The 16,411-nt window shown below is 41.2% G+C and overlaps 1 protein-coding gene across 2 annotated transcripts in view; it reads right to left on the bottom strand.

Moving 5' to 3' along the window:
• The window catches only part of man1a2 (mannosidase, alpha, class 1A, member 2), a 92,752-nt gene that overhangs the window by 63,990 nt on the left and 12,351 nt on the right, over positions 1-16,411 (bottom strand). The gene's annotated exons all lie outside the window — the stretch shown is intronic.

Raw genomic sequence — 16,411 nt, 5'->3', positions numbered from 1 at the left:
TGGATGTTGTTACATATACAAACTGTTAAACTTGTATGTGAACTTGTTTGCATTTGTGTGTGAACTGGTCTGTATTTATATGTGGATTTTTGAGACTCCTGACGTGGCTGGATTCACAAATGCATTTTTTTCAACAAGGAACTCTCTGTAGCCAATCAGATGCCTCCCTCGTTTTCAGCCAATCACATGACTGCAGTCCGACCTCTGAAGAATAAGTCCAGCCTCCGAGCCTCCCGGTTCCCTCGGTCAAATGTCTATGGGAAATAACATGGGGTTTTTAAATGATCTTACATAACAATCTCTAGGTGGCGAAGAAGTAAAAGCTGCATCACGTTTTGAACTACACACTTTTACCATCTAGTTTCGACTAGGTTTTGTCGGTGCCGTTAAAGTACTAAACAATTATTAATTCTACTTTAATGGCACCGACATTCTAAAAACCCAGTCACTGCAGTCATGTGATTGGCTGAAAACGAGGGAGGCATCTGATACAGAGATTTCCTTGTTGAAAAAAATGCATTTGTGAATCCAGCCACGTCAGAAGAGTCTCAAAAATCCACATATAAATACAGACCAGTTCACACACAAATGCAAACAAGTTCACAAATGAAAAGCGTCTTGTAAATTCCAGTTTAACAGTTTCTATATAAATGTAACAACATCCATACATTTTTGATGAAAATTGCAAACATTTTTTTAATTCATATATTTATGGATTTATATTACATTTATTTAAAACAAGACACATTTGTGCGTGGATCAGAAATATGTTTGTGAAACTTATTTTTGTTTATGGATTTATTTTACATTTATACATATACCGATATCCATTTGTGTGCATTGAAATGTATTTGTGAGAAGAGAGTAATTTATATATAAATCACAAAATACATTTGTGAATCCTTCTCTGTGCATTCATTATTAATGAGACTGTTCTGACCCCATAGTCTCGTACGGTGTGGAATGTGAGCTTGTGAAGGGACTATTGCGCCTGTGTGCTTGCGCAATAGCATACTGCCTGAGAGGGCAGTATTGCTGTCAAATCTGTCCCTGGGAAAAGTAACGTGTGATGCATCAGCGGCAGCCATCTTGGTTGTTTATGAGAATGCCTCAGCTGTGCACCCATAGGGCGCTCCCATAAATAAAATCATGAGCTTGCCGACTCATCAGGTAAATCCTAATGTCTTGATAAACCTCAGTACTAGTGTCTACCTCATGTATGGGGTGTTAGGGTGTTAAACTGCCTCCATCTCCTCCAACGTACTTCTTTGTTTCGCCAACAAAAACCTGTCCAACCAGATCTAAATGTCATTCATCGCCAAAACACAGTCCAATCGGCTTAAGGAGAGCTCCAGTTACTAGCGTGACGACTAGTGAATGGTGGATCGGTCAGAAGGGAGTTGGGAGGAAACCACGCCAGAGACTGACAATGAGGATGCAAATCCCTGTCCGCGGCTTCAGACATATCTATGTAAACACAGGAAGGCAACAGTATCCAAATGTGAGGTAAGCTGTGCCTTCCCCTTCTCATGGATGTCGCTGCGTATAAGAACTCTGCATCGGACTAAGGGAAACATGGGAAGGAAAGAGGACTTTATGTGTATGTTAGTGTGTGTGTATGGTCAGCCAAAAGGAGAGACCTGTTATTATTATACTTCTTTAAATTAAATGTATTATTATTTATTATTATTATTATTATTGTTACCGCATGTGTTGGAGGAAGTTTGTGTTGCTAAAAATGAGGAGGCTATTATATAAGGTTAGTTGCAGTGTAAGTAAACCCATTGTTGGAAATCAAACACTATGAGACTTAAATTAAAAGGTGCTTTGGCTGAGAATCTTAGGAAGGAGGGGGGTGTGTTAGGAGGATCCACGGAAACTTTGTGATACTTCTTTAGTACTGTTGTTGTGTATGAGCATTATAATGAGAGATGTTGTACATGAAATGCACCCCACACCGCGGATTTACAGTCCGAGAGGCTTAAACCTCACTCGGACAGCCAAATAAACCGCAGCCCAGAAGGAGCTCCACACATCCACACACACCGTGGGGTGCCATTCTAAAAGTGTCCGAGAAGCTTAACCCTCTCTCAGACGCTGCAGTCAACAGCTGCAGAGACTCTACATGTCCAGTGCGTCCACACACACCTCGCCTTCAGCGTTACTTGGCTGGGGCATTGAAGAGAATAAGGCCTGACGCATCAACTTGAAACAAGGGAGGAGAAGGGGGGACAAAAGAAGCCCTCATCAGATGAGGATGCTTGATTTCCAACATCCAACAGGTCACAAGTTAAGGGAAGCTGGCTAGGTAACTTCCTGTGTATCAGACAATACCAGCTTGCTTGGTGCATTTCCTTTAATAAAGTGGCTCTTCCACCTGTAAGAGGCTCTCTCTCAAACTGAACCCAGGCCTGTGTGCCTTTTCCAACTGTCCAAATTATCAGCCGCAACGCGAATATTCATCGTCTTCTAACAATTATTGCACAGGTGAAAATGACAGATGGACTAGTCAACCTCCATAGCCTTGTGAAGACAATCTTATGGTTCATCCTTTCAACAAAATATCCATTGTCTTTACAGGATTATTCGCGAGTTTTACTTCCAATCGAAGTGTAAATTAGTGTAGTGCAGGGGTGCCCAACCAGTCGATCGCGGTCTACCAGTAGACCCCCGACAGATCCCAAGTCGACCGCGAGGGGTGAAGAAAAAAAATAAAATAAATAATAATAATAATTTGCGCGGGACATATACGCGCGGTAGCGCATGCGCTGTCAACAGCAGTTGAAAGCCGTCAACAGTAGTTACGCACTCCTAAACGTTGGCATGGCTGAGGGGAAACAAGCTAAGACCTATCATTTTCACCCTGAGTGGGAGGAAGATTATTGATTATTGTTGAGAAGGTGCCGCACGCAGATGGAATGAAACCCCCACTGAAGTCCGTAGGTTTTTTCTTTGCATGGCTTTGATGGCCTCCTGCCATTTCCCCTCCTCTTCCTCAAAAGGTGAACCTCAACCCATATCCTCTGTATAACCCATAACACATATCCTATATCCTTTCCTCTCTCCATCCTCCTTCCATTCTGCATCCCGGCGATTCTCTCTCCAGTTGAATTGTCAGACATGCAATTAATAGCACCTTGGCAGCTGCCTGAATTAATTAACCTGACAGCTACAACCAGGCAGCAAGGGCAAGCAGGCAGCAGCACCATACCTCATCACATTCTGCAGGTTTCACATCCCCTTTGGTCTTCTCGTCTCTCACCCTGACAGCGCCTTCTCTCTCCCTCTCTCCCAGACACCATCAGATGAACGGCATGGCACGCCCCCCTGGTTAATGCTTCTCATCATGTCTAGCTGCAATCACTTCCTCATTGTATCAGCCACTGGAAGCTGCACTCCTAGAGCTGTTGTGGTGTGTCGCATGGTCACAGCAGCCAACAAAACCCACACATCCCCCCTCTCATACGGTCGCCACGGCGAAGCAGCCCTATTGCAATGTGGGATTGCTGTCTATGATCCAAGACTCTTGACCGCACGAATAGTCATGGAAACATGGAGACCAAAAAAAGAAATACAGGCCAGGCACATTAAGTCTTAATTTGCATTTCAAATTTCTAACTTATTGTTGACCTTTTATTTCCACGGAAAGGATGTTGAAAGGTCCTGGAGGCTTGGCCAATTCGCCAACAACAGAAAGGTTGATCACACCGCTATTGAAGAAAATTATGCCATTCACCATCTCCAATTAGACACTTCTCGTTAAAAGTAGGCATTAAGATCATTTGCTTGACACACTGAACAGACAATGCTAGTAAACATGAGTGCAGTGAATGTGCATTGCAAGTGGATAATGGCTAATGACTAAAGCACATAGTATCCAGTCAGGTCTCTGCAGCCTAACATCCGTTTAACTAAGAGCAACAGTATGCAACATAACAAATCAAAAGGTTCTGGAGGTGGTGGTAAAGGACAGCCTCATAAAAAGCAGCGCTAATGCAGTGTCCAGGGAAAGACACCTGGTTGAGGCTCTAGTTACCTTCCATCCAAAACCTCTTCCTCTCCTGATCTCTCTCTCCATCTCCTACTGGTATGGAAACCTCTTCTTATGTTATCTTATTTACTCTAAACCATACGAGCAAAGGGGAAATGGAGAGTCAGCTTTCTCCAACAGTGCACCATGCTCCCTTTAATCTCAGAATACATGAATACCAAGTAGTTACATTACGATTGTTTCCAGACCCTGAGAAGGTGCTAATTACTGTCTGAGCAGTGCAAGCAAATGCAAATGGCTGAACGTGGAGTGGACCACACTAATTGTGGGGGTTTAGGGCAAAGTGTGGTCAATATATTTGGCAATTTCCAGTGTATCAATGCCTCCATTCCAATTTTGCACTCCACTATTCCTCTGCACTGTGTTATTTTCTTCATTTAGAAGCGATAAAGTTTATTTATATGAAAGGGCTCTGGAATTTACTCTATAGTATTAACGCTACTCGACATTACTTTTTACTTTTCAACGGCACTTATTTGTACTAGTTGCCAAGTTTTATATAATAGTAGTAGTCGACTAGTCGTTATGCAGCACACGGTACAACACCGAACAGGATAATTAGTCCAATTTTGTTCCCGATTTCACCCTTCCAACTCTGGTCAGCAAAGCCCCAAATTCTGGGTTGTTCTCACAATTTCTTAAAAGATTATCCTGTGGTGTGGGGTATGTTAAGATTGGATGTAACTTCCCAAACCAGATCAGGGCAGCACCAAATTAAATAATATATTAAACATGATTAGTATGTCGACCAAACAAAACATGGTAAAAAAAGGATTCTGCTAAAGCACCAGCCTGATCCATGACCAAATAGAACAAGGCGCACCACCACAATGGCTGCCACTGTTTCACCTCTATTCAAGAGGAGCCTGTCTCTTCGGCAGGCCCTCTCCCTGACCGGGGAGCCTCCTTTGTTTGTGTGTATAGGTGTATGTGCATGTGTACGTGCATGTGCATGTGCACTCACACGTGCGTGCGTGTGTGTGTTTTCCTGACTGTCAGAGGACTCTCAGCCAGAGAGCCCTCCAGGGAACAATCCTCACTGCTATCAAGTGATGTGGGCAAGTCTAATAGACACTGGTCCACAGACAATAGGGAGGTAGAAGGGGCCAGCAGGGAGGGGTGGGGGTGGTGTCTGTGTTCCACAACCCGTCCGGGTTCTCCCAGTGACCCACTTGGTTGCGATGGGTTCAGGATACATGTGTATCTGCGGGGGCCATCACTGCTCTGGTAACACAACAGTCTGAAATAACATCTCCCTCTCTTTCTTTAACGGGTCATTGGAAAGCCAGGAGAAACAACAATGAGCTTAGGGGCACGGTTTTCTGTCTCTGTGGGGATCCTTCGGTCTGGGAATTCGGTGAATGAATGGCATTAGAGCGACTGATCTTGTGTTTCTCATTCGAACAATGTGCTTTTTTTGTATTATGTGAAGAGCCATACATTTGTTGTCTCCAGGCTATCCTGATCTACGTCCAGGAAGGTGACCTCCACCCTAGCCTGGCTTAATGTCCCCAGCTCCTCTCTGGCTGCAGAAAAGACAGCGCGAGATGTGTTTGTCCAATGCATATTTTTGTTAAGGAAATTTATATCAGTAATTATCAGGCTGTTAACCATTTATGGATCAATAATTTATGGAGAATGGGTGAGAACTTTTTCGAACAGTTAAAGCAAGTGACAGTATCATTTAATCTGTTGTTTTCATTGTTTGTACATATTACTTAATTGTAACAGTCCACCTGCTTCATCATTTTATTCGTATTGTTTGTTATTGCTTATTTTTTCTTTTTCTTCAGTTCGAAATTAAATGTTATCAATTCAATTCAAAGCCTGGAGGGACCCAGAAGATCAGAAACCACCTTTCCACATGACTTCACATTGGGAGAGAGGCTCCATCATCTGAGCCATAAGGTTTCATTGATTGGCGCGCACTCTCTTAGTCTAGAAGATTTGTAGATATTAAAAATGTTTTTTTTTTTTTTTTAACCTTTATTTTTCCAGATAAAACATTAAGAACAGTTTCTTATTTACAATATTGATCTGGTCCAAGAGGCCCCACCAGGAACAAAGGTACAAACAACAAAAACACAAGCATGACCAATCTAGACAAATACAAAACGGATACACAAATACACAACCTATTTACAGAATTTACAGTCTAGATCCTGCCCATATTGTTGGGCAGGATGATGTAGGCTATAGGTCTTTTTACGCTGCCAAGCTGGGTTTGTCGCCGCTTGGCACACCCGGTGATTTCACCTTCTTATCTCAAGTTTCCTGTGTAAAACCAAGGGGGTCAACCCCCGGTCGTCATGGCGCGGGGTTTCTTGGTTCACTGGAGAAGGCGGCTGAGCACGGAGTCTAGACCTCTTCAGAATAATTTGTATTATTGCATACTCCCGAATGTTTTAATTTTATGAATGAAGACACCCGCATGCAATAATGAGTTTGAGTGTAGACTACAAACGCGATTAACTATGGTCAGGGATGTTCGTTACTGTCTAGACACGGTCCAATAAATAGTGATCTTCATCACAGACAACATGCGAGATTCTCCTCACGGTACTTTTAGTACCGTGAGGTACTAAAAGTACCTCACGGTATGAATATACTTTTAGTATATTCATCACAGCCTCACCGAAGCGCCTACAGTGCTTAATGCAAACAATCGCAACAAAATACACCTGCAGAAATTCTCAGACACCCGCTGGTAGGGGTGTGACGAGATCATCTCGCGAGATTAAACTCGACGATATTACCCGTCGCGTTAAAAATCTGTCTCGCGAGATATGTGAGCTATCCAAACTTCTATTTGTGGCCTGTAGGGGCAGTAATGCGCCTTTGCTACGTCTAGGCTGCCAGAACCTAACGAAGGAGAAGGAAAAGAAGAAGAGGAGAAGGAGGGGAAGCAGGGGAAGCAGTGGGTATGGAAGTAAATCTGTGCCATCGGGTTTTGAAAATAAAAACACATTGAATTATAAGCACTGAATATTTATGCATTGAAATAACCTATCTGAATTTTTTGCCTATGAATTTAACTCTTTACATTTTCAATATATCATGTTCACCTTTATTTTTCAATGTTAAAAAATTCAACGTTAAAATATTCAACTCAAATATTTTCAACGTCCAAAAATTCAGTCCGCCAAAGTCACCATCAAAATTCAGTGTACGAAATTCAGTGTTAACATCCGGGGACCCAAGAAAGAGCAATTGATCCTAGATGCTAGATCGCGGTCAAATGAGTGTGCACTGCGCGTCGTTGGATACCTGACTCTCTCACGCGGGAAGGCAAAACAGATTTTGCCATGTCCAACGGCAACAGCAGCAGTAATAGTGCTTCGGTGAGTACATTTTTCTATATATATATATGCCATTCGTATGGGTTGTTTCTGTAAGATTCAGCAATGGACAATACTAACGGACACTTATACATAAGAAGGACGTCGAATTGAAAAATAGGGGTAGTTCGGAATTTTGGACATAGAGCCTGATTCCCAAGTTAGCCTTGGTGTTCTTTATCATTGGAGACTAGGCTAGCTAGGCTAGCCACAAGTCAACGGGCATATTTTGATGCTGGTTTATAACGTCTTTATTGAAGATTTCAGGGGTAACAGTCAGGTTTATAATATGTAGCGCCACTAGGTGGCGCCTCCCTCTTCTTCACGTACAGTGAAGAAGTGCGTGCTCTTTCGCTCGGCTAGAATAAACAGCTGTATACGATCGAAGTCTCCCTTTCTAATATGAGTTATTTAGTTACTGATTTGTTGTAGGCAGGAATCCCGGACTTTCCATCTGTGTGTTAAATATAGTGCCGTGGAGACCTGGTGTGGTATGGTCAAAAGCTTATAGTATACTAAAAGTATCGTGAGGAGAATCTCGCATGTTGTCTCCTTCATGCTAACCCTGACCTACTGTACCATCGCACGTTACACAGTATGTGGATAGACCAATTGGCTCTATCAAATAATGCTCCCACTGCAGAATCACGTTATTTTACACCACTACTCACCCCATGTACATTGTTTTATAACGTATATATTGAATATTTCAGGGGTGCAGTATGTGCAATGTATGTAATGAAAAAAAATAGCACTTCAAGAAAAAACATAAATAATCAATTAAACTAAATAAATAACATCAACTACAAAAGTGTAGCAAGTATTGTTAAAACTTGTATATATTTGTGAATGGGATTATGCATGGGTTTATATATGCAATAGCTAATAATTATTCAAAATATCCAATAATACAAACATTTTATTTTGAGTTACGTTATTTCAATGCATAGATATTCAGTGCTTAGAATTCAATGGGTTTTTATTTTCAAAATCCGATGGCACAGATTTACTTCCATAAGTGATGCACAACACTGCTTAGAGGGCTCAAAATTAACACTCGCCAAACTGGGTAAAGTAGTCTTAAGTTATTGAGTCCACCCGCCACTTTGGCTGGACACATCTTGTCCTTCAGCTGCAGAGAGCTGAGAGCAGTCAACAGTAGCCTATATAGACACAATTTGAAATAAGCCATGGAAGAACTACTCCAAAAACATTCACAACAATCTATTTAATTTATCCTAGATTGTAGAAATATGTATAGTAATTAATTGAATAGGCTGTGTTCAATGTATAAAGTTTGGTTTTAATTAAAAGGAAATGTTCCAAAAATGTTTATCATTATTATGATAATTATGTGTATAGATAAACAATATACAGATATAGATATTCATATTATTGTTCTATGGGCCAATGGACCAAGATGACATGCTCAAAGGTAATTAGAGTGAAATGCAAGGGTTATGGTTATGCAAGTTCACACTGTGCTACAAAATTTATTTTTATGCTACTGAATTTTTGTGCTTGCTGGCACCAGTGCTACCACTTAAAAAAAATAAGCGAACAGCCCTGGATATGCATTTATAGTTCTTCCTTAATGTATTTACTGTTTTTATATTCTTGCTTTTAACAGGATGAGTTGGATGACACTGCACAGGTCTGGAACACACACACCATCAGGCCATCGAAAAACCTTAACGTCCCCAGCGGTCGGCCGAACGTGATGTTTGCATTACCTGAACTCTATGGGACAAGAGACTTCCTTTCCCCAATTGAAGATTATGATTTTCAACTGTGCAAAAATGAATGTATCTTTCGCCAGACCAAACCGTGTGATCCAGATCTATATGAACTATGCAACATCTTTATGGCTGAGTCCAATCTCACTCTAGCAACAGATTCATATCAGGCAGTGAATTTGTACATGCACCTCAGAGAGGCCATCAGGGCATGAGTGTAGGTCAGACGTGTTTAGTTGTGTCGAGCTTGGAAGTGGCAGGATTTTCCTTTTCCTTTATAAGTTTCCTTTAAAGTCATAGCTCAACATCTCTAGCTTTTGGCAAATGTTATATTCCTTTAAACGATAGTTTAGAAACACAGAAATGAGGGGGGGCTTTATAGACAAAGCCTGTAAAAAGTAAATCAAATGTGTATCAATTTCAGAACTTTACTTTAACAAATGTATCACTTTTTTCAGTTAGAATTGTATTTAACAAAAAAGGGAACTGGCTTCAGTAACTAAATGTGAATACTTATTCTGAGTCTTTCATGATAGAATATCATTGGATTTCAAATGATGGGACCAAAAAAATGTATGTATCTATCGAACTCTGAACTTCTGATGGCCAATCAGTACAAATATTGACATGTTACCGACAGAAAAGCATTTTGAAATTATCTGTGCATTTACAACCTGTCGTTTCAAATACTGAGAGAACGACAACACACGCTATTCATGTTTTTGTTGAGAATGGAAGATTTTTTATTACTGTAACTATATTGCTATCCCGTATGTGGAACTCTGAATAAACAAAAAATTGCCAAACAAGTTTAGTGCTGTTTCCTGATTTTTTTCTCCATATTTTTCACTGGCCACATGAGCTAGATGAAAAACTTAATGAATTAATAATTGTACTTGTTCAAGAACAATTGACTTAATTATTCTTGTAATCAAACTAGTATTACTTTTCATACCATGACAAGTTCCTGCAGTCTTCTTAATGTCACATGATGTTGCTGTGGTGTCAAGACAGCTGATTGTATACAGCAGGGGGTGCGGTCGTCCTGCCGGTTCAAGTAGGATAACCTGAAACCTGTATAAAATCAGTAATATATCGGCGTAACCACTGTTTTTGGTGGCGAATTTGTGCCAGCTGGTCATTCCGTGGTAATGGATGTGTTTTAATAAAACACATCCAATACCACGGAATGTCCGCTGGGGACGCCACTGAGGCTATAGTAGGCTAACGATGATCTTAGCATCCTACGAGTACCCCTGGAGTCCTCGTTAGCTACGAGTGTTTTCACAACGTTCGTTACCAACGATGCTTTCGGATAAACGGTGTGAAAACTGTACGATGCTCGTACAACGCACTTCACGATCCACTTAGGCTAACGATGCTTTCGGGAAACGGGGCGCTGGTTACATGATAGGAAAAATGAAAACAAATGGCTTCCATTATATGGGACTTGGGAGCACATTAAATTACCATAAAACAAAAAAATATGTCTTTTTTTTTCTTTGGAACGCTGGGCAAAGTTTAAATTAAGTTGCACAGCAGGACAAGCGCTGTTCAAGAGCATGCAAACAAAAAACACACACACACAAACTATTATGGATGACCAACCAAAAAGGCAAACATCATAACTGGAGTCTATTACGTAATGATCAACCGGAACTTTATTATTGTAGGTGGAGCTCTTGGATATATGATGATCACTAAGTTTAAACTGAACACTCACTTTGATCCTGTTCTCTAATCTGACGGCAGCCTATAGAGTCTAGCTGTTGCCCTGGTTTGAGCAGAGGACAGCTTTGCTTGATTAATTGTAGAAGTTCAGTAATCTCTCTCTCTTTATCGTCCTCTCAGGTTCTATTGTTTTTCTATATCAATCGTACTTGTCCTTGTGTGTGTCCATCTTTCTCTCTGCGGGGCACATGCTGAATTGCTGAACAGCCAGCCCACATAACAAAATGACAAAAACTCGCCTCTGATGACAACAGCAGCCTCCAATAGGAGGCTGCTGTTTTCATAGGAGGCAGGAATTAGTGAATGCAAGACAGACGACAGGAAGGTTGCTTCGACTCTGCTAATTTAGATTTTCATATAATTACAGGAAGAGCATTATCTTTAGACCACATACACAGATAACATTTCAAAACATGGAAAAAACACATTATAAAGAACACATTCAACTCAAATCATAAAGCCTCATTAAAATATCAGATTGTCTGTGTCCATGTAGCTGTAGCTATTCATCTAATGAGACAGAAAGGGCCTGTGGACGCACACACCATTTGGTTCAGAGGCACTTAATTTCAACATGTGTTTTATCGGCTGTGGTTAGATGGATTGGACAGCAGTTGGCTGTAAAAGGGTGCGGTGGTTTGGAGAGGTTTGGGAAGCGCTGCATTAGAGATCACAGTTCCTCATGTCACTGTGGTCTGGTAGAAGATGGTCGTATGGAAGCAGCCATGGCATCAGTTTTAGCAGAAACATATCAGCCAACAGACATAAATGTGCACTGTTCATCAGTCGTCCGACCGTATTTGTAAAAAAATTTGATGTGTCATCTTGCCCTGTCGGTGCTGTTACACTATCTCAATTGGCTGAATGTGTTGCCTGTCAAGTCATGGCTTCAAATCAATTGATTTCAGCAAAGACCAGACTCTCTTAAGAAAGGGAGTGAAAATAATTTGCCAGATAGACTTGTAGAGCCGGTCTGCCACCTCTGCCTGTACCCCCACGTCTGAACACTGAGACCCACTCCAGGTGAATTCAAGCTGGTCAAGCACACAAACACACTACAATAATCAGCTCCTCCATTAGGATTGTTCTCCATCTCTCTCCCTCCCTGGGGGGTTGTGGTGTGATGCACAGCCTTTAATGAAGCGGAGAGTCTACTGGCAGGGCTGCTGTGTGCACAGTTTATCGCTACATGACATCAGCAGCTCCCAGCTGTAGTCCACTCAGGCGGGGAGAGTACCCTCATTAGGAGACGGCGGGGAAGGCTTCACCACCACCAGGATACAGACCAGAGATGTCACCATCATGTAAAGAGATGTAGTCTGTAATCTCAAAGCTACGCTCAAATGTAGTTTCTCATAATGCTCTTTCTCATGCATCTCGGGAAAAAGGGTGAATATAGTCTTCCCCTTTGTCAGGAGATTACCGTGTTGTCAAGGAGACGAGGAGGCTGCCGCCACAGTTCAGCAGTGTTTCGTCGGTCGGCTCTGTCCAAACTATTGTTTGTAACTTTTAAAATAAGCTATTTCTGTCAATTTCAGTAAACAATCTTGTGTTTCTGACAGGAGCTGAAGATAAACACGTATGCAGGAGTCAGCAAAATATATATATTTTAACAGAGCCAAAAAGAAAATGATGATAACAGGCTTGGCACAAGTCAAGAATAGGATACATCTTCAGTGGGCCCACAGAATAAGCAAGCTAGAGGCTTGAAGTGACATCACAGTCAGTTAAAAAGAGGCTCCAAGTGACAAAGTCAGTTAGATGGAGGCTCGAAGTAGCGCCGAAATCGAATTTCGATTTCGGCGTCAAGCAATCACAAAATTAACATAATAGAGTTTTCTATTCTTATTATTGTTTACTATTTTTTTAGCCCTAGCTCGAAGTGACATCAGAGTGAGTTAGATAGAGGCTTAAAGTGACATCAGAATCAGTTAGATAGATAAACTGGGTAGCCCCGCCAGTTCTGCCTGCGATTTGAGTTCGCCCTGCACAAGGGTCTGGAGAAGAGCAATACATTTATTTCTGCTTCTGATACGCTTTTGAGTATCAGAAGCAGAAATAAAACAATTAAAGGGTCTCAATAAAATTTTAAACAAGGTTATTCCAATATTGACCGATATGAAGCTGCACCAAAATGGTTTAATCCGGCAACCCTCCTTTGAACTATAGTGCATATAGTTTGAAGGGGTGAGTGCATGGCACTCAGCAAAACATAATATGGTAGTATGTTTGTTATTACTAACCATTTATATTTCATTAAATATGTCTTATTTCTCAACTTGTATTCAACCTAAAACATCCCTGTCCTCTGTGAAGGCCTCCCGCTGAAGCCGGTCCCCAAAAACATGTGACTAGCTCGCTTATTTTAGCAATAGGTCTTCTTAGCTTTTTAGTCATAGCCTATAAAACTAATTAATTGTGTTGGTTCTTGGTTGGACAAACATCGCCATACGCAGAAGCCCTGATGCGCGTGTAGCACAGCGGGCCTGGCAGTGGCACGTAGTGGCACTCCCCAAATGTTTTAGCCCACGCAAGGGCGGGTGCACACAAGATGGACAGGTTGGCCAACCAATCCTATTATTCTGGCCAAATTGAATGGTTGGACTTATTCCAAGTCCAAATTTTTTGGATTTTAGTTTAGTTTAGCATTTTATGTACCGATAGCTGTTCGGACAAAGACAATTTCAAGAAATATGACCAAAAAATAATCTTGATACCTTAGCTTTAATTCAGTGATTATTATTAAAATTATTAACAACGAATTACAAATAAAAAAATATTTTCATAATAAAAATAAATGTCTATAAAACAGCTGTATGAATGAAATCAACAGAAGTTTATAACCAAAAGTTGGTCAGGGTTGCTGAACAGCGATACCATCTCAACCATATCCACCATGCTGTTTACTTTGTACTGAAAACAAGCTCACAGCACTATATAGGCTGGGCCTGTTCAATTGCTATGGGATATCCCTTTAAATCAGGTGGTCTAGTTTACTTTTTAAGTTATTTTCTCTCAAGCTTTAAAGGCCAACGTGACAGGTCCAACATTCAAAGACCCCTAAAACCCCTCAAAAGTCACTCAAGCCAATGTAAGCCTTTATATGGGCAAGGACACACTTCTACCCTAACAGGTAGAAAGAGAAACTTAAACCAGGTGCCATTTGAACAACATTCCAGGGAAAATCACAACATTGAGTCCCGTTTTTCATTATAATGTGTGGGTGCAGAACTGCCTTCATGAGCAGAAGAGGCTACATGCCGACAACTCACTGCAAGGGGTGTGTTATTGCTCCCCAGGGAAAACCCATTTCTGTGCAAACCGAGTTTTACGTGACACTCCTCTGGACTGAGTTAATAGGATTTCATGATAACTTGTTCTGTAGGTCTGAAGCCTGAAGCCCCACACAGACACACACGCCAATTTTACTGTCTTGCCTTGGTAAAACTGAGGGGGTATATTCTGCCTTCTTCAAGGAGACGGCCTTCTTGGTTCACTCGAGAAGAGAGTAAACCTCTTTAGAACAATTTGCATACTCTACTCTTTTTTTTCTTCAAGACACTCGCATGCAAGAATGAGTAGACCACATCTGTGTGTAGGCTAAGAGTGCGATTAACTGTTTACAAGTGCAAAAACGCCAACATAATCTTTATTTTTGCTGACCACATGTTTTTTATCCCGATGAAAGCCTTGTAAGGAAAGTTCCTCTGCTGCTTTCTCGTAGATCGCACCATCTTTCCCCGTCTTCGTTAAATGCGACTGCATCACCTTCTCGCCCATGATGGTTAGCAGCTCGCGGATTTCAAAGTCTCTCCAGTTCATGTTGATGTCACTGCAACACCTCTACCCAAGTCCCGCCCCTGGTACCGCGATGCCGTCGAATCAAATTTACATGAAAATGAAACCACAAATATGTCTAGGGTTCGAGAGGTTAAATTGGGGTGCGAAATCAAGCCGGTATATTAACTCGGTCAGTGTAAACGTGTGGACCATGCCTGGAAAAAGGCAGGGAATAAGACAGCCATATTTGGCAGTGTACGCTTACACAGAGACACACACACGTATTTGTGCTCGAGTACACATAAATGGGGACAACCATCGGAGTAGCAGCTGTATGTTAGACTCTGATTTTAGAAGAGACTGTTCAAATCAAATCTCAGCGGAGATGAAACCCTACTGTTTGTACATGCATCAATGCATTATTAATGAGTTGGTGCAGAAACTCCAGTTCCAGATGTACGCATAAACACCTCCACTGTTTGGCATTCCGTCAGTCAGCTGGAGGTAAAGACGATTGTGTTCTGCCGGGATTTAAGGAATGAGATGGTGTGTTACTAGTGGGTGTTTTGTACCAGTAGCCACATTTATATGTGGAAACATTACAATGACTAGAGTTTCCGCACGTGCTTTGTGCTCGCTCAACCTCTAGTTGTAATTAATCCCATAGCAATAATGTGGAAACCCCAGTCGTTAACAACTTTGTGATAACATAACGTAACTTTTTGCCTATAATGTTACAAAGTATAACATTTTGGTTCACCTATTACGTAATGAAGCAAGCATAATAATTTCCTCCTTACGTTATGAAGCAAGCATAATAATAATTTTCCACAAATTTTTACCGCATTTGTATATCAGGAGATTCTACCCTGAGGGTGACCCTTAATGCTTTATATGCGGCCATCTATGTCGTTTAGACATCAGTAGAATCAACGGTGGGTAAGGAGGGTGGGCTTGCAAGGGGCGGGATATGGCGTAGGATTTAAATTCGCAAGAGGCGGGATAAGTGTGGCCGCTGTCCCTGTAGTTTGATTGACCGTAGACTAAATGGAGGCAGAATGGGCAGAACTCATCGGGATCATCTTAAATGTTGCTAAAATGATGCATCATATATATTCCGTTGCATCCACAAAATCCGAAGCATTGACCGATGAAAGATTGGAGCATGAGTTAGAGACAAACAGAAGAAACGACGAAGAAGAAAGGCGTCGCGAACGACGTTACCGGGGAAAGAGAGCATATTTTTTCACTTCATTTCACATGTAACCAACACTTGGACAAATGTAGTTGATTTCTGTGTTTAAATGCGAAAACAGGGAGTGGAAGGACGGGACCCTATAATGTTCAGATGACTGTTGTCAGTAATACTAATAAAAAAAAACTTTTCTATACACGTGCAGCTGTGAACTCATTTAATGTAATTTTTTGTATGATGTGTACTTTTAGGGTTATGATAAGACCTATCTTTTAGCGTTCACCACAAATGACTCTTAAAAGCTGTGCCAACCTTTAAATGTTTTAACCATTCAGCGAACAAAAGGCAATGCTGATCATCATTGAGGGAGCCACTCAATGACATGCAGAAGCGTCATCAACACACCCACTGAAGTGGTGTGAGAAATATCGACTTTCTACTCCTCATTCACAATTCACATATAAGGTAATATCAGCCTATATCAGCCCATCAGGAGAATATCAGGACTTACATGTGTGTCTGTAAACAGCTAGTGTGTGAGCATTTGATTACATTATAAAATTTGTCAATTTATGGGTAA

The sequence above is a fragment of the Gadus macrocephalus genome, chromosome 20, assembly GCF_031168955.1.
Source record: "Gadus macrocephalus chromosome 20, ASM3116895v1".
Lineage (NCBI taxonomy): Eukaryota > Metazoa > Chordata > Actinopteri > Gadiformes > Gadidae > Gadus > Gadus macrocephalus.
This window is presented reverse-complemented; position numbering and strand designations above follow the sequence as displayed.